This window comes from Staurois parvus, unplaced genomic scaffold (assembly GCF_062004578.1).
Source record: "Staurois parvus isolate SC_StPar_1 unplaced genomic scaffold, SC_StPar_1.0 ptg000130l, whole genome shotgun sequence".
NCBI lineage: Eukaryota > Metazoa > Chordata > Amphibia > Anura > Ranidae > Staurois > Staurois parvus.
Window position 1 is genome coordinate 301,274 of NW_028317926.1, and position 18,480 is coordinate 319,753.

The 18,480-nt window shown below is 38.8% G+C and overlaps 1 long non-coding RNA gene across 3 annotated transcripts in view; it reads left to right on the top strand.

Annotated features, from left to right (window-relative positions):
• Positions 1-18,480, top strand: part of LOC149466413 (uncharacterized) — a 79,153-nt gene that overhangs the window by 47,274 nt on the left and 13,399 nt on the right. For 2 of the 3 annotated variants that reach the window (XR_016312067.1, XR_016312068.1), the window contains exons 2-3: positions 11,691-11,845; positions 16,044-16,172. This is a non-coding gene — a long non-coding RNA (uncharacterized LOC149466413). The remainder of the gene's footprint in view (positions 1-11,690; positions 11,846-16,043; positions 16,173-18,480) is intronic. The other variant, XR_016312066.1, reaches the window with a different exon arrangement.

Below are 18,480 nucleotides of genomic sequence, written 5' to 3' on the forward strand. Positions count from 1 at the left end.
CTAAGTATTCATTAAACAGATGTCCAGCATATAGTTGATTATAAAAGGTCATTACTTAACAACGAAAACTCCTTCACAGTTCATGCTGTCAGCAATGGCACCACATAGAAGAGAAATGTCACAAGGCCTGAGAAAGATAATCATTTCTTTACACAAGAAAGGTGAAGGCTACAAGAAGATCAGCAAAGCTATACTTATCAGTCAGAATACTGTAGCAAAAGTGATACAAAAATATAACAAAGAACTGTAACCATCTCACAGAGATGTTCAAGCTGTCCATGAAAGTTAACACCTCAAAAAGAACATCTGATGAGAAGGGTTGAAGAAAATCGCCATGCAAGTTCACTGCAGTTAGCTAAAGAAGTAGAAAGCCAAACTGGGGTGATTGTTTCCCGTGACACAATACAGCGTACACTGCAGAGCAATGGCATGCATGAGTGTTGTCCATGAAGGAAGTCTCTCCTAAAGCTCCTGCACAAAAAAGCCTACCTAGAATTTTTCAGTGCCCATGCTGAAAAAAGAAGACTTCTGGGATTCTGTACTCTAGAGTGATAAGACCAAGATAAATGTTTTTGGAAATTATGGTTTCAAAACTGTATGATGTTGCAAAGGTGAGGAGTACAAAAAAATGCATGGTGCCTACAGTGAAACATGGTGGTGGCAGTGTTCTTCTGTGGAGCTGCATGAGTGCTGCTGGTGTCGGGCAGCTGCATTTCATTGATAGTATCATGAATTCACAGATGTACTGCTCTATTTCAAAAGAGAAGATATTGCCATCACTCCGTGCCCTTGGTCATCGTGTACTTTTCTAACATGACAATGATCCAAAACCCAATTGAACACCTATGGGGAATTCTGAAGAGACAAGTTGAGCATCACTCTCCATCCAGGATCCAGGCTCTAAAATAGGTCGTTCTTGAAGAATATAAAAAGAATGATGTTGCAATATATCGCCAACTTGTTCATTCCATGCATTGAAGACTTGGTACTGTCCTTACAAATCATGGAGGTTATACAAAATACAAGATGTAGTAGTTTTTGTTGTGGGGTCTATTCATTTTTGCATCAACTAATGTAAGCAAAATTGAAATTTTTGTAATCTAAAATATATTATTAACCTTACTTTCATGTAATGAGCTTAACAAATGTTCTATAAAACTCAGTTTTTTCAAAATTTTGGAAATTGTTCTTCTGTTCATCAATTAAAATCTTACTTTTCAAAAGGGGTGTACTCATTTATGCTGAGCACTGTATACTGCCAGAAGTTGGCAGAAAAAAATGTGTCTATATGTGTTTATTAGAATGTATCATTTAGAAGAGTTTGCTTGCACTTTATTGGCTAGAATATGCATGTATTCCAGCCATTAGAATATATTTATGAGCATAAGTGTGCGTTTATAGCATTTATATGTGTTTAGGTGCATGTATGCATTTTTTTTGCATTCAAGTGGATTAGGCCTAATAAAAACATAGAAGTGAATGCAAGGACACAGGAACATCACATAAAAAAATTAGTTTCAGTTAAAACTTATGATAATAATTACAGTCAATAAAAATGTGCTAGTTTACATTTATTATGACAAATTCATTGTTTATTTCCCTAACATAAAGAATCTGTATAAAAATATACCCCCTTTCTCTTTAGGATATTCTTTTTTATCTCTAGAATAGCATGTGACAAGATCCTCCCTAATTGTCCCTCTTTCAACACATGAATAGATTTGCCTTGCTATCTGATGAACATGATGCCGGATTTTAGTTACAATTTTTTCTCGCAAGATGTTGGCATTAACAGCTATATGGATTGCACCTTACTTGAGAAGAGTTTGCCATATATTGGGCATGGGAGAGATTATTACTTTATACTGTATGAAGGCTTTTTAATGTGCTACTGATATTTTTCAATTTCCTATATATCTATTTATTTGTCATCAAAATTGAAACAAGAAATAACAGTGAACCAAAGGATGTAAAAAAATTGATTGGGGAGCTTAAGCCCTGGTTCACACAAATGCTGTGTGGCACATCGCATGTGATTTTACCAGGAACCGCATCGCATTCCTGTGCAAATCACATGCGATGTCTGTGCAGTGCGACTTGAGGCGTACATTTTTATGGCTCAAATTGCATCACATTCACACCAAAAAGGTTGCAGGACGATTTTTTCCCCGCACCTGATTCACATCCCATGGGTTTTCACACGCAAGCGATTCAAATTCTGGTAATCGCACTGCGTTTTGCAATCTGCTTCAGGGTGTTGTTAATTTAACATTGACACCCATACCAGATCGTATGGACCCTGTGCGATGCGGTGCAGGAAACACACAGGATTAGCTGCATTTCCCGCACCGCATTAGTGTGAACCAGGGCTGAACATTTTTTGAACAGATAACCAGTGCTTTCAGTTTCGGTAATCTGATGCTGTCCCTAGCTGTGGATTATTAAAATAAAACCAGGTTTAAAGAAAAAAACAATCACAAACATAAGCTGAAACCATATAACATACATTTTTACAATTTGTTTTATATTTTACATGTTTTATATTTATATAGCATTCACATATTACAGAGTACTTTCAGATTATGTAGAACTGTTAATTTCCTGACCCTGAAAGATTTACAATCTATTGTTCCTTGAACTCCTTGAACTCACCCGAACATAGCAGGTCAGTTTGGTTAGATGACAATTAACCTAACATTATGGGGTTTTTTTTCCAATTGTTTTCTGTAACATTCTTTATTTCTAATGACTTATTAAACATTCCACACATTCATAAATCTTAATATGCAATAAATCAAAACAAGAACTAGATATATACACTACCATCCAGGTACCCAACAATCTACAGTAATTGCTAAGTACAGCATACACATTTATAGTAAACCCATATGTATCAGGCATGCCTGCTCGGCTCATGGCCCTTAAGAAAATAAACAATAAATAACTATAAAATTTCTACTGAATAACATTATGTATATGGCATATGCAAGGATAATACACAAATCTCCACATAATTTCCTCTTTTTTCCCCCCATTTTCCCCCTCCCCCTCCCGCCATAAATAAATAAAAATAAATTAATCAATTAATTTAAAAAAACAGTTTTTCTATCAACCACCATATTTAACAGTGATATTTTGGACACAGGATCCAGCTTCTCTGGAGATCTATACCAGCTTTTTTCAACCAGGGTGCCCGGGCACCCTGGGGTGCCTTCAGGGTATTTCAGGGGTGCCTTCGCAAAATGCCTAGAAATTGCCCCAAAATTGTATGCAAGCCAGCAGATGGATCAAGCCTGTCTTTCAGTTAAAAGATTTTCATTTTGCACCATTACAACCTTCCAGCCAACTGATGACATCATCGATTTATAAGGAGGACATTGAGCACCTGCACAATATTCCTGTTTGCCCCTTTCCTGCCTCTCTCCATCAGCACTGGGGTCACATTACCTGAGGAAGAGAAAGTAAGGAAGAAGAGAAACATTGGAGTACTAGTTGGTACAAGCATGTAAAAGCATATTTGCTTTGGAAGAATAAATCACTTCTAATGTTGGGTATGCTACATGTGTGGATGTTGCCGCATTATATAAAATTCTTAGTTTAGTTTTTTACATTTTAGAATAGGGTGCCTCGAGATCAGGCAGAATTTTAAAAGGGTGCTTCGACTGAAATAAGGTAGGAAAACACTGATCTATACCATCTAATAAAAAGTGTGTACCCTGCTTCTTCCAGGATCGAAGGGATAGAAGAATTAAGTAAGAAATAATAGATGCAATCTCTTTGATCAGCCGAAAATCTTACATTCAAATCTTTTTTCCATGAAGACATAAAAAAGGGAACATGCGAATCCAAGGGTGCTATCAATACAGCATTAGGTAGTCCCCACCGTACTGACCGTCCATCTACAGTCAGTCGAAGCTAGTGGGCAAACCTAAAAATTCTGAACCTTGTGGAAGTGAACTAAGAACTATGCCATAGTTGTATCACCTTCCATATCAGTAAAGATGGTGTAAGTATGAATTGTATATCCCTTATGGATTTCCAGCCATTTATTTGTGAGTATTTTCATACAACAAACACATTGAGATAGTGTCTTTGGTAAGAATGAAATCCAGGACACAGAGCTGAAATGCAGGATTGCTGTTAACCACTTTAAGTGTAACAAAAATGAAAAAAAAATGTATATACAGTAGGATGAAAGTTTTTTTTGTTTTATTTGTCAACACAGCTATTTTTGTTTTTCTAAGTTCCCACAGTACATAGTTTATACAGGTGAAGCTTGAAAAATTAGAATATCGCGCAAAAGTTAATTTATTTCAGTAATGCAACTTAAAAGGTGAAACTAGTATATGAGATAGACTCACTACATGCAAAGCAAGATAGTTCAAGCCGTGATGTCATAATTGTGATGATTATGGCTTACAGCTCACTATGGTGACACTGTACTGCTAGGGTGACAGTATGTTAAAAAAAAACATAAATAAGAATATTAAAAAATGTAAAAATATTTTTGAAAAATTATAATTTTTGGTTATAAACTAATTTGGGTTATTTTTTTTTTACTAAAAAGATAACTGAATACATTTTGGCCAAGATTTATGAAGAGAGATTATTTATTTGCAAAATATTATAAGAAAAACACTTTTTTAAAATTTTTTGGACTTTTTCATTTAATACAGCAAAAGAAATAAGAATCCCAGCGGTGAATAAATACCACCAAAATAAAGTTTTATCTGTGTAAAAGAAATGCAGAAAAATTCATATGGGTACAGTGTTGCATGACCACGCAATTGTCATTCAAAGTGTGATAGCACTGAAAGCTGAAAATTAGCCAGGACAGGAAGGGGGTAAAAGTGTGCGGACTTGAAGTGGTTAAGCATGTTTTTCATGTCATATAACATACATTGAGGCAGCGCTCCTGCTATGTTGTATATTAAGTTAACTACTACTACCATTACCTTAAAGCTGGAGTCTACTGTTTGCTACAAGCATGCAATTTAATATAGCGTGTTATGAAGAATACGTAAGTCCTCAAGTTGTACATAGTCCTTGCTTTTGGATTATTCCACCTAATTTCCTCAACCCTATCCAAGTTGCCCAAAAATAAAAACAACACCCCTAGACTGGTCATTGAAGAAGCGTTTGAATTAGCCTGTGTGCCAGGCTGCATGGCAAAGCTTGTGGGGAAGACCTGGACAGTATTTTTGTGGCTCCTACAGGAGTAGGTGCTACATCAGTGGTTCTCAACCTTCCTAATGCCGTGACCCTTTAATACAGTTCCTCATGTTGTAGTGACCCCCAACCATAAAATTATTTACACAGTAATTATAATTCATGAGTGTCGTTTTACCTCCAATGCTGCTGCTTTCAACACAGTAGCTGCTTTTAACAGAGTAGCTGCTTTCAACACAGCAGCTGCTTTCTACACAGTAGCTGCTCTTTACACATCGGAAATATCTGTTTTCTGATGGTCTTAGGGGACCCCAAAGGGGTCACGACCCACAGGTTGAGAACCACTGTGCTACATAATCAATAAACATATTCAAATGAATCTAAGCCCACAACAAATAATGAACAGGTTGCAGCTAGCAGTTCTTGTGTGATGGTTGCATTCGTTTTCCATTAGTTTTCTTTTATTTTCACTTGGTAATCATGAAAATAACTAACTGCCTTCCTGCTTGGCAACATTTACTCCTTGGAAACTCTAGAGGAAGCCATGGTTGACACCCAGACTGGACTTCAGACATGTCTGCCTTGATCATCTCCATTAAATGTTGCTTGGGAAATTAGTAGTTTACAAAAGTGAGATAATTTATTTAGTTATATTTATTTTTATGCTTTCAGGTCAGCATACAGGAAGTGACAAGGACTCCACATCTCTGGCAAGATGTATTTTCTAATGCAGCCACTATATCTAAGAACTAATAAGCCACAGTATACTTATTGGATTTAGGTATTCTTTAAAGCCTAACTTTAGCTAAAACTTTTAAGGAGTTATAGCAACAGTTTTTTCTTTTAACCACCTCCCGCTCGCCATATAGTCCAATGACGGGCATAAGGTGGTTCTCTTGTTCTGGGAGGACGTCATATGACGTCCTCCCATTCTCACCACGCATGCGCGGCTCAGGAAGCGCGCGGCGATCGGCAGTGCGCTGTGTCCCTGGGACACAGCGGATCACCGATCTACGGAAAGAGCTAAAGATGTCAGCTCGGTCATGTGATCAGCTGTGTCCAATCACCTGTCCAATCAGGTACACTGATCATCAGGGCACTGATGATCAGTGTGCCCTGATGATCAGTGTGGCTTTAGAAGTGCCTGTCAGTGTCCATCAGTGCCAGCTGTCAGTGCTGAACAGTGCCACATGCCAGTGCCCATCAGTGCCACATCAATGCCACATATCAGTGCCTACCAGTGCACATCAATGCCACATATCAGTGCCCATCTGAGCTGCCTTTCAGTGTCACCCATCAGTGCCAGTCAGTGCCACCTATCAATGCCAATCAGTGCCACCTATCAGTGCTGCCAATCAGTGCCGCCTATCAGTGCCAGTCAGTGCCACCTATCAGTGTGCACCAGTGCCACCTATCAGTGCATGTCAGTGCCTCCTATTAATGCCAGTCAGCGCCGCCTAACAGTACCAGTCAGTGCCGCCTATCAGTGCCAGTCAGTGCCGCCTATCAGTGCCATATATCAGTACCATATATCAGTGCTGCTTTTCAGTGCCCATCAGAGATGCATGTCAATGCCCATCAGTGCCACCTACCAGTGCCTCCTCATGAGTGCCACCTATCAGTGTCCATCAGTGCAGCCTATCAGTGCCCATCACTGCAGCCTCATTAGCTCACATTAGTGAAGGAGAAAAATCACTTATTTACAAAATTTTACAACAAAAACTAAGAAAAATAATTTTTTTTCAAAATTTTCAGCATTTTTTTGTTTGTTTAAGAAAAAATAAAAAAACCCAGAGGTGATTAAATACCTCCAAAATAAAGCTCTGTCTGTCACAAAAAAATTATAAAAATGTCATATGGGTACAGTGTTGCATGACCGCACAATTGTCATTCAAAGTGTGACAGCACTGAGAGCTGGAAATTGGCCTGGACAGGAAGGGGGTATAAGTGCCCTGTAGGCTAGTGGTTAAAGAGTTTAAGAGGTGACTATGGCAACCTCCCCTGTCAGAGTTAAATGGGTTTCCCAACTCTCATAACTGCCACTTTTGCTGGACAACAGAAAATATTAATGATACAAATCAACGTACTGAATGATATCATTACAAATGTTACCAGAATACTATCTTTTCCACACTAGAAGTCCTTTAACTGAAATGATCAGAGTACTGATGTTCTGTGTATCACAAGTTAATAATAATACTTTGTCATTATTATTATTATTATACAGTATTTATAAAGCGCCAATAGTTCGCTCAGCGCTGTACATTACAAAGGGGGACAGAACATGTGATAGAACAATACCAATACAATGCAAAACATGAGGGGATTGAGGGCCCTGCTCTTTCGAGTTTACAATCTCATGGCCTGGCTTATGCTCACCTAATTTCGCTGCTTTCACCCACTTGCCGACGTCACTTGTAGAGATGACCAGTGAATCCAGTGGTGCAGTTTGTGCCCACTTCGACACCTCTTCATGATGTTACCTTGTTGCTGCAGTTTTCTGGATCCTGAGAGAACCTCAATGCTGGTCAGCCAGGAGGAAATGTCTACTTACATCACTATGCAATGCCATTGACATTGATGAAAGGAGGAACCATATCTGAAGAGAAGAAGATAGAAGACCTTGGATTCTGGACATTTAGATGAAGTGTTATTTTAAAGTAACCTTAATATGTTATCGCTGGAGCTTTCATTTATCAAGGCATCTGCTGTATGCGCGGTCACGTGATTTATCATCTAAAAAGTCTTTTAGGTTCTGCTTTCTTGGTCTGGTTTTTTTTTTATTATTATTTTTCTTGGACTAGCCACAGAATCCATAAATCTGCAGGGAACACCTCACTGATTTTCCCTCCGCATGACTGATAACCTTATGTGTGAGAGAAAGAAAGAAGGGCTCAGTCAAATAACGGAGGCTTCAAATTTGTTTATTGACTGCCTGCTCAGCCAGCAGCCGCTCTCTACTCTCCATCTGGGTAATCTATCGAGCTAATTTACTAATCTCCAGAGCAAATGTCAACATGCTATGAAATGTGATTTCACACCGGCAAGGAGCTTAAAAGTAAGAAGTCTGGAGCTAGTATATCATATCATACAGTATATCTATGATAAAGTATTCCGTTTAACCAAACAATAGAAAATCCAAGCCATCGAACAGCGCCATTACTCCACAGTCATGGTAAATATACTTAGCATTTTCTATAAAGAAGGATTAATGATACATAGCATTTTCAGTTTATTGCTTTTTTCCTTTATTAGCATTATATGATTTGAGCTTTGCTGTAATAAATACAACAGGGAGTATATTAGCTTCATTAGCTGTAGCCCTCATTTGACAATGCACATTTAGTCAATCGAGTCGCTAAGGTAAACAAATAGAAGGATTTCACTGATGAGAGCTAGGTTTTTATTTTAATGAATGTGATTAAGAATACAGAGTTATCAAAACAAATGCAAAAAACAATGGAATGTTTTAATTTATTATTTTTTGGCTTGGAGGATTTGGGGGGCGCCACAGACATAAAGATATGAATTGCGTGAAAGTATTAATTTCATAAAATGGGAAACTGACACCCAAGCACCATATAAAGGAGATACAAGTGCAAGAAGTAAACCAAGGGATCCATTGTATATGTTGCCGCACCTCTGTGTAATTAAACCTAAAAAAAAGTCCCAGCAAACAATATACAGTTAACCACATGCCGCCCAGTTACTGTATAAATACGGCGGCAGGGCGGCACGGCTGGGCAAAAGCGTGTGTTTTGTAAACAGGTAGGGGGCGTGAGTGAGGTGCGCCGCCGCCCTACCTGTCCCGCGGATGTCAGTCGCTGGGTCACAGCCGGTCGTTACCGGCTATTAGAGATGAGCGAATTATTCAAAAATTCGATTCGGCTGATTCGCCGAATTTGCGGGAGAAATTTGATTCGATGCGAATTTATTCGCTGCGAATTTAACTTATTAAAAGGGTTTCTAGGCTTCAGAGAGCCTTTATATTAGTGCAGAACACTGTACCTTTAATTTAAATGCCCTTGGAGTCTGCTGGGGAAGAGAAATAATACTGTCAGTCAGTATGACATGCAGATGAGTGCCGTCGATCTTAGAATCACCGCACACTTCACTCATTTGGGCAGTCACGGGGCACGACGAAGAAGAAGAAGAAGAAGAAGAATGAAAAGAAGAAAAAGAAGAATGAAAAGAAGAAGAAGAAGAATGAAAAGAAGAATGAAAAGAAGAAGAATGAAAAGAAGAAGAAGAAGAATGAAAAGAAGAATGAGAAGGAGAATGAAAAGAAGAATGAAAAAAAGAATGAGAAGAATGAAAAGAAGAATGAAAAGAAGAAGAAGAAGAATGAAAAGAAGAAGAAGAATGAAAAGAAGAAGAAGAAGAATGAAAAGAAGAAGAAGAATGAAAAGAAGAAGAATGAAAAGAAGAATGAGAAGAATGAAAAGAAGAATGAAAAGAAGAATGAAAAGAAGAATGATAAGAAGAAGAAGAATGAAAAGAAGAAGAATGAAAAGAAGAAGAAGAAGAATGAAAAGAAGAATGAAAAGAAGAAGAAGAAGAATGAAAAGAAGAAGAAGAAGAATGAAAAGAAGAATGAAAAGAAGAATGAGAAGAATGAAAAGAAGAATGAAAAGAAGAAGAAGAAGAATGAAAAGAAGAAGAAGAATGAAAAGAAGAATGAAAAGAAGAAGAAGAATGAAAACAAGAAGAAGAAGAATGAAAAGAAGAATGAAAAGAAGAAGAAGAAGAATGAAAAGAAGAAGAAGAAGAATGAAAAGAAGAAGAAGAATGAAAAGAAGAATGAAAAGAAGAAGAATTCCAGTACAGCAAAAAGTGTATTTGTTTCCGAATAAAAACATCTGTATCCTAAATGGAAACAAATAGATACAATGTTTCAACCGCTGTAAATGTGAAGGAACTGTCAGAGAACTGTCAGAAATAGCGGAGCTCTCTGCAGTGACACTTTTTGCCGGCTGATCGGGGAAAATTCGATTCGTGCATCCGAAGTTTGCTAAAATTCGGATTCGGTGCGAATCGAATTTTTCCTAATATTCGAAACGAATTCCACTTCACCAAGTTCGATTCGCTCATCTCTACCGGCTATGTCCCGGCGATCAGCGGCAATCGCTGAGAGAGAGCACAGCTGCAGTAGCTGTGCTTTCTGTCAGTTCCCTGACAGCTTCAGGACACGCTGATCGGGACAGAAGAGTTTCTCTCTCCCGATCAGTGGTGTTCCCTGCAGTACACCCCCCCGCCCCCTAGTAAAACACTCCCCTCACACAGTTAACCCTTTCCTGAAAAATAAACTAAACCCCTTACTCCCCAGTGCCATTAGTACAGTGTCAGTGTTTTTTTTTTTGCACTGATCACTGTATTGGAGTCACTGGGGATGTCGGTGACCCCAAGTCAGTACCCCCCAATGTCAGAATGTCCGCCGCAGTCCTGCCATAAGTCGCTGATCGCCGCCATAAGTCACTGATTGCCACCATAAGTCGCTGATCGCCGCCATTATTAGTATAAAAAAAACCTAAAAATCCCAGTATCTTTCCCACCATTTGTAAACGCTATAACTTTCATGTAAACCAATTAATTTACACGTATTGGGTTTTTTTTTAGAAAGACATGTTGCAAAATGCATTTTGGCAGAAATTTATGACTAAATTTGATTTTTTTATTTTTTTTTGTTGGACATGTTTTATAGCAAAAAGTCCAAAATATTGTTTTTTTTCCCTCAAAATTGTCAGCCTTTTTTTTTATAGTGCAAAAAATAAAAACCGCACAGGCGATCAAATACCACCAAAAGAAAGCTCAATTTGTGGGAAAACAAAGGATGTAAATTTCATTTATGTATCGTATTGCATGACCGCGCAATTGTCTGTTAAACTAGGGCAGCGCTGTATAGCAAAACAGTGGCGTAAATTGCAGTATCTATACCATAATTTGTAGACGCTATAACTTTCACACAAAGCAATCAATATACACTTATTGGGATTTTTTTTACCAAAAACATGTAGCAGAATACATTTTGGCCTAAATTCATAACCAACTTTGAGTTTACTATATATTTTTTATAGCTGAAAGTAAAAAATATTGTTTTTCTTCAAAATATTTGGCCTTTTTTTGTTTATAGCGTGAAAAATAAAAAGCGCACAGGGATCAAATACCACCGAAAGAAAGCTCTATTTGTGTGAAAAAAAGGACGTACATTTCGTTTGGGTGCAGCATTGCATGACCGCGCAATTATCAGTTGAATTAGTGCAGCGCCGAGTAGCAAAAAGAGGCCTGGTCATTAAGGGGGGTAAATCCTCTGGAGGGCAAGTGGTTAATAAATGCAGCATTTCTTTTATGGTAATTGATTACTGGTTGTAAAGAGATGTCCTTGAATATCGTATTTTGGTGTCAGTTCACAAAAGCTCTTGTGGTATTTCAGTGCATTTTGTTAGAATATATTGCTAATCATTTTTTTTATGTTCGCATATGTATAAAACATCTGACAACATTTCTTTTTTTTTTTTTTACAGCAACTAAATTGCTCAGTTCCAAAAAACATGGCCTCAAATGGGTTATTAAGAGCAGCAAAACATTTTCTTGTTGACACCCTTTTGATACATAAGCCCGATGCACCATGTGGATTTTAAATTGTATCCAAGCAAGTGATATTATGCCTTTTTTTTAGGTAATTCGGTGTTAATAGTGATTTTCTATGACAGCCATTCTCATCCTGGGTTTGTGGAACCCTAGAGTTCCTCCAAGGTTTCTTGAGTTGTGGCTTAACAACAATTTTATGGCGCCTATATAATTCCAGGGCAGACATTGCTTGGCAAAGCCATCCGCATGATAACAATGATCTATTTAGCTTTGTGAAGGTGGGGCATTCCTCCTACTGACTACCAATGTGAGAAATATTCTTCCTACTGGCCACCAATGTAGGACCATTTTTCCCCAGTGAACCCTGGTAAATATTTTTAATAAGGGTTCTCTGAGACCTGAAAACTATTTAAAAGTTCCAATTGAGTAAAAGAGGTTGAGGAAAACTGTTCTATGACATGTCTATTGAGGAGAGCAGGAAAATGAGGTGACAAAAACTGTCTCATGAGATACAATCCAAAGTGCAAGAGGTTTTTAAAATTACAAACATATCTAAACCAAAAAGTAAAAACAAGATATTTTGGCTTATTAGTTCCTAGATGTGGTGGCTGCATTGGGTTTCTTTTTTCTGGCTTTACCGTAATTTTGCCCTGGTGATCCTGCCAATGGCACACATTGGGGTTACATAGTTACACAATTAGTCTGGCTGAAAAAAGACAAAAGTCCATCCAGTGCAACCATTAAAAAAAAAAAGTTATAATCCTATACCCACAGTTGATCCAGAGGAAGGCAAAGAAACCCAGCAAAGCATGATCCAAATTGCTCCTGCAGTGAAAAAAATTCCTTCCTGATTTGGGTTGATTTACTAAAACTGGAAAGTGCAAATTCTGGCACAGCTCTGCATAGAAATCATTTTCCAAGTTTTTTTTTGTCAAAGCTTAAGGCTCCCTGCACACTATCATTTTTTTATAAGCTCAAAAAATGCTGGAAAAAACACTGGATAAAAAACACTGGTAATAGAGTTTTTTTAGTAGCATTTTACTAGCTTTCAGAAGCATTTAGGAACGTTAGCATTTTATTAGTGTTTTTACAGTACATGTAGAGGAAAAAAATTAAAAAAATGCTAAAAAAAAAAGCTGGAGCATTTTAGTAGCATTTAGTAGCGTTAGAAGTGTTTAGGAGCGTTTAGTATTTTTCTCTGCTGGAAAAACGCTCCAAAAAAACATTTTTTTCTTCTTCTAGATGCTGAAGTTCAAAAATTGATAACAGCCTAAAGTAGTGGAGCAAAAAAAAAAAAATGCTAAGAAGAAATTCTAGGAGCTAAAAAAAATGATAGCATGAAGGCTGGCCATACACTATACAATTTTTTTGAGATTTTTGCTTTAGATTTACCAAAAACCATATAATAGGAGGTCAAACCCAAACAACACTTTCAGTTGTATCCAATTAGGCAGGCCCTTGCACTACGCAGTTGAAGGTAAATCTAAAGGAAATTGGGCAGAAATTGGACAGAAAATTGTGTAGTGTATGGCCAGCCTAACTGAGCAAGCTGAAGTTAGGAGCTGATTGGCTACCAGGCACAGCTGTGCCAGATTTTGCACTCTTCAGCTTTAGTAAATGAACCCCTTTGTGTCCCAAGGTGACCACATCTACTCACTGCACTGTATCTATGGAAGAGTAGTGTTGTCCGCCTTGGCTGCTCTCCTGATTTGGACTACAATTCCCCTGCTCAACTCTTACAAATAAGGGAACTGTTTTATAGTTCACAGAGTAACCGCAAGGAAAGCTAATAATACTGACTGAGAATTCAATTCAGTGAATGGTATGTTACAAGGACACTGGATTTCTGACCCAGTCAATAAGCATTTTTTCTGTGATTGCAGAAAATATACTAAGCATGAAAAGGAAAACTAATGCAGCCATCACATCTAAGGACTAGTATGCTACTTTCACACTGAGGAGTTTTTGAAGCACTTTTGCATTAAACAAAATGCCTGAAAAGCTCTAGAAAAATGATTCCCTATGTATGTCTATGTATGTTTTCACACTGAGGCATTGCGCTTCCATTGCGGTGTAAAAACTCCAGCTTGCAGCATCTTTTGGAGCATGTTTGTTCAGTTAAAAAAAATGCCCCAAAAAACACCACTTCACATTAAAAATCAATGGAAGACGCCTAAAAATTGCCAGAAAAACGCTTCAAGAGCTCCTCAAAAACACCTCTAAGAAGCATTTTTGGTGTAGCTTTTATGTCACTTGTCCTTTAAAAAAAATGCTCAGAAAGTGTGGCAAAAGTGCGGTAAAAACACGTATGCATTTTTGTGGAGGATCATTGTGAAAGCAGCCTAAGATAGGTTTTGGGTTTAGAAAGAGTTATCATTTTTATTTTGTGCAAAACAAAATATGTTATACCAAAATAATATTTTTTTTTTGAACTGAAGATTTTCACTTTAAGGCTACGTTCACACTAGCGTTGTGTGCAGGCGGCAGAGAGGTGTTTGGGAAGCGTTTTTACCGCATCCCAAACGCCTCGGACAATTCTGCACATTGCAGCACATGGTGCTGTTCTAACAGGAGCATTAGCGTCGTGTCGTGGCAAAACGGATACCTCTGGTCGAGTCAGGAGGTGTTGAAGCCTCTTATTCTAGTCTGCGGTGCGGTTGCGGCTCGGCTGCGGGGGCGTTTGTGGAGCGGTAACACCATTTAAACTTCATTATAGGCGTTTGTGGGGCGTTTTTAACGCTCGCCAAAATCCTAGCAACTGCCGCTAAACCGCGCATGCGGCGTTTGCGGAGCGTTAAAAAACGCTCCACAAACGCCAGACCAAAGCTTGCCAAACGCTTGCCAAACGCTATAAAACAGTCAAGTGTGAACGAGCCCTAACATTAGCATATAAAATAACAAATGTAACACTGTTTACTGTATGTGGCTTTGTGAACTGATGTGGCATTAAAAGGTAAACTTTAACCTCCTTAGCGGTATTCCCGAGTGTAGCTCGGGGTAAAATTTCTATACCAAGAGCGGTAACCCCGAGCTACACTCGGGCTTACCATGCGGCGCTGTTCTGGGGGTCCCTGCAACACTTACCTTGTCCTTCGCTCCCGCGATGTGTCCCCTGCAGTGTCCCCGGCCATCTCCTCCGGCCGATGCCGGCACCCGGCTTCTGTGTTCCGGTCCCTGTGACGTCGGGACATACGGGCGCCGGAACCAGCGGGAAATTTGAATTTTTTAAAAAATGTCAATTTTGCTGTCATTGCTGTTTCAATGCATTTCACATGCATTTTGTCCCTACTGCTTTGTCCTGTGCCCTGCCTGCATTTTGAATGTTCTTTCTGCCTGGAAACTTAGAAAAGTCCATGGCGTCCAAAAAGCATCCCTTTACGTCAAAAGCGGTTTTAGAACAGCGATAGTAAATCAGAACCACTTGCAGAATTGAGTGATAATGATTTGTGGGGAAATTCGTCATCAGACACTGAAAACGATTTTGCGACTTTGCTCAGCGATGTGCGAATTTGCCTCTGTATTTCAAATTTCAGTGTTTTTGGTTTGATTATATTATTGAATTAAATTTATTATTATTATATTATTATTTTTTATGATTATTAATTAAATTATAATTTATGATTTCGTGTTTCAAATTTTATCATATCCGGAATGTTTACTAGACTCTTGTTCATACAGATTTCAGTGAGTTATTCCTAAAAATTACAGCCTATAATAAAAAACTACATATTTCCATGCAAAAAAATGGTACCGCTTTCAGCACAAAAAATTGGAAAAAATCATACCGCCAAGGAGGTTAATGGATAAAAAATTCCTCTCTATGTCAATATTATACAAATTTCAAGTTTTGCAAACATTTTTGTAAATTTTTATCTGCTTTTGTTTCGTTGGTAGAAAAAAAGCTAATTGCACGAATCTCCTTTTCTAAGAAGGTCTACATTAGCCAAGAATCAAAGTATAAAAATCACAGCATTTTCAGCACCATAGCAGGATGCTCAACAAAAGAAAGACAATTTTGGATACCTTGTTATTTTGTAGATTAATTTTTCTAATTGCATTAAACACCTGCTGTTTGACTTTTGTTACTAGAGTAGCAGCAGAGACTTTCAGTGTTGGTTGCTTAGCAGCTGAGAGCTGCAAATCCAGGGTAATCCAGGGAAAAATATTGCGTTTGGGTCTGTCCTAATTTTTTATGTTTCTATGTATATAAACTGTTGCATCATAATTGCTTTTAAAGAGTATTTAATGTATATCTAAATCCTAAACTTGTCTTTTGTTTTGGATAGGATAGGGGAACGTTGGAATGTAAGGCAAGAATTTAAGGCTGTCTGTACCCCTCCTTTAGAGATTCATTCTGTCTATGGGACCTACAGATCTTTGTCATGGCACAGAAGTGATGGAAAATCCAAAAACAGGTGAGGACAAATCTTCTAAAGGGGAACCTGCTTCAGGCTTGGTTCATAATATTATTATTTATTTATTACAGGTATTTATATAGCGCCATCAATTTACGCAGCGCTTCACATATATGTTGTACATTCACATCAGTCCCTAACCCTCAAGGGGTGTACAATCTAAGGTCCCTAACTCACATTCATCCATACACATACTAGGGCCAAGTTAGACAGGAGACAATTAACCTCTTGGCGCCAGCCGCACGCAAATGTGCGGCCTCCTGGCGTATGGGCCTTGACACTGAGCGGCCGCACACTTACGTGCAATTAGAAAAACATATGTGCTGAGGGCGCGCTCCCAGCACACATGTCTGGTACTCATGGAAAGGTCCTGATCTCCTCTTGCGATCGGGACCTTTCCAGATCATGTGACTGCGAATCACTGTGGTCACAAGACCCTAAAGACCCATCTCCCGGCTTCTGAAACCCTTAAAGGGCCGGTAGGCGCTGGTGCCATGGGGTTAACCTACCAGCATGCCTTTAGAGGGTGGAAGGAAACTGGAGTACCTGGAGGAAATCCAAGCAGGCACAGGGAGAACATGCAAACTCCAGGCAGGTGGTGCTGTGGTTGGGATTCTAACCAACGACCTTAGTACTGCCAGGCGGAAGTGCTAACCATCTATGCGGGTGCACATTCCCATAACCACCTGTAGTCAAAATGTGCTGAGCTGCTATTCATTCTGAATGGCACCCCCATGCATCTTAAAATGAAGCTCGTTTGCAGGAACCACAAGGTAATACTGCATGGTGCAAACCACCATGCGATTTCCCAGCCGCTACATTTTTAGAATGATGCAGGAACCTTTTGCCTGCAGGCATGGCAGTCCATTCAAATGAATGGGCTGCCATGTCCATGCAAATGGAGGCCACAAACTCACATAAATGTGAACCAGGCCTTAGTGGCAACTTTTCTCACTTTGGAGACATTGCCTCTCATTTCCTGTTATGACTTTGGGACAGGCAGTGAAATGGGACACAAACAAAAGGGGCTTAAACCAATCTGTACACCATCGCAAATTAATAAATTCATAATTCTCTGCTTCAGTTAAAGCAAAACTACACTGCATCTGAGCACCGCAAACCAAAATGACTATTTCATTCATTTTTTAATAGGTAAGGCAAACTTTTCCATCCATCCATGTCTCCATGCTTTAAATCACTTTGAACCCCCCCCCCAGTATTTCTGGCTGTGGCATCTTGAGTAAGGGCAGATGATTCGTGTAGCATTTACTTCCTGGAATCCATCTGCCCTTATCTCAGGCATGCAGGCAGGAAGGTGTGCTTAACTGAGAAAACCCCTCCTCCCCTCCTGAAAACTCTTGGGATGTATGACATAATTTCCCTAGACCTGGAAACAACGGAATAACTGAAAAAAGAAAAAAAGTTTAAAGCAAGGAAATATAATATACTTTCCTATCTATTTACTAATGTTAGCAACATTCAATGTTTAATGAAAGAGTGAAGTTCCATTGTCCTTTCCCAGCCTGTGACAGGATAGCGAACGAGACATACTGATGCGATCATATATTTGTCACTCTTCCCTTTCTATCTTCCTCCTATCAGTGTGCTCCTTGTCAGCACATGAACACTGAAGCACAAGTGATTGGCTTCTTGTACTACTTCTCCCTCTACTAGCTTGTACAGATTGTGGCAAAAACTGTTACCAAGTCAAAATCAGCTGCTTACATTTAAAGTGCATGTAATTATATGTGGGCAGCTGTGTTTGTCATAATTAAACATTTCTGTAATGTGCAGGCAGGTCATAATGGTCAATTGCAACTTGAACACTGTCTGTCCTACAAAGGGTTAAAGGTGTAGAGGCTGGGCTTATTGCAGTGTATGTTAATGAGGACAGACTTGGGACAAGCTCACTCTAACATTATTAAAAAAGTGTCTTGCAATCAACCATGATACCTCCTCCTGAGAAACATCAAAAAAGGTAAGACATATTTAAAATGTTTTTTTTTTCATTTAAGGCATACTGTGTAAATGGAAACATACAACAAATATGTAGTGAGGTTTTCTCAAATTTGACTTCCTAAAGTAGAAATATGCTTTAATTATAGTTCATTTAAACTTTTTTTAATGAGTTCTTTTTTCAGTGCTGGTTCATAAGAGAAGTAACCCAGTACAACCTCCCTCACACCGCCACTGTATTCCTGTTGTTGTGTTCTTCGCACTGCTCAGCCCAAATTTCGAGGGCTGCAGCCTGCAGGGATGGTTGGCAACTCTCCTCTGGGGGGCATTCAGACCCCCCTGACCCTCCCTT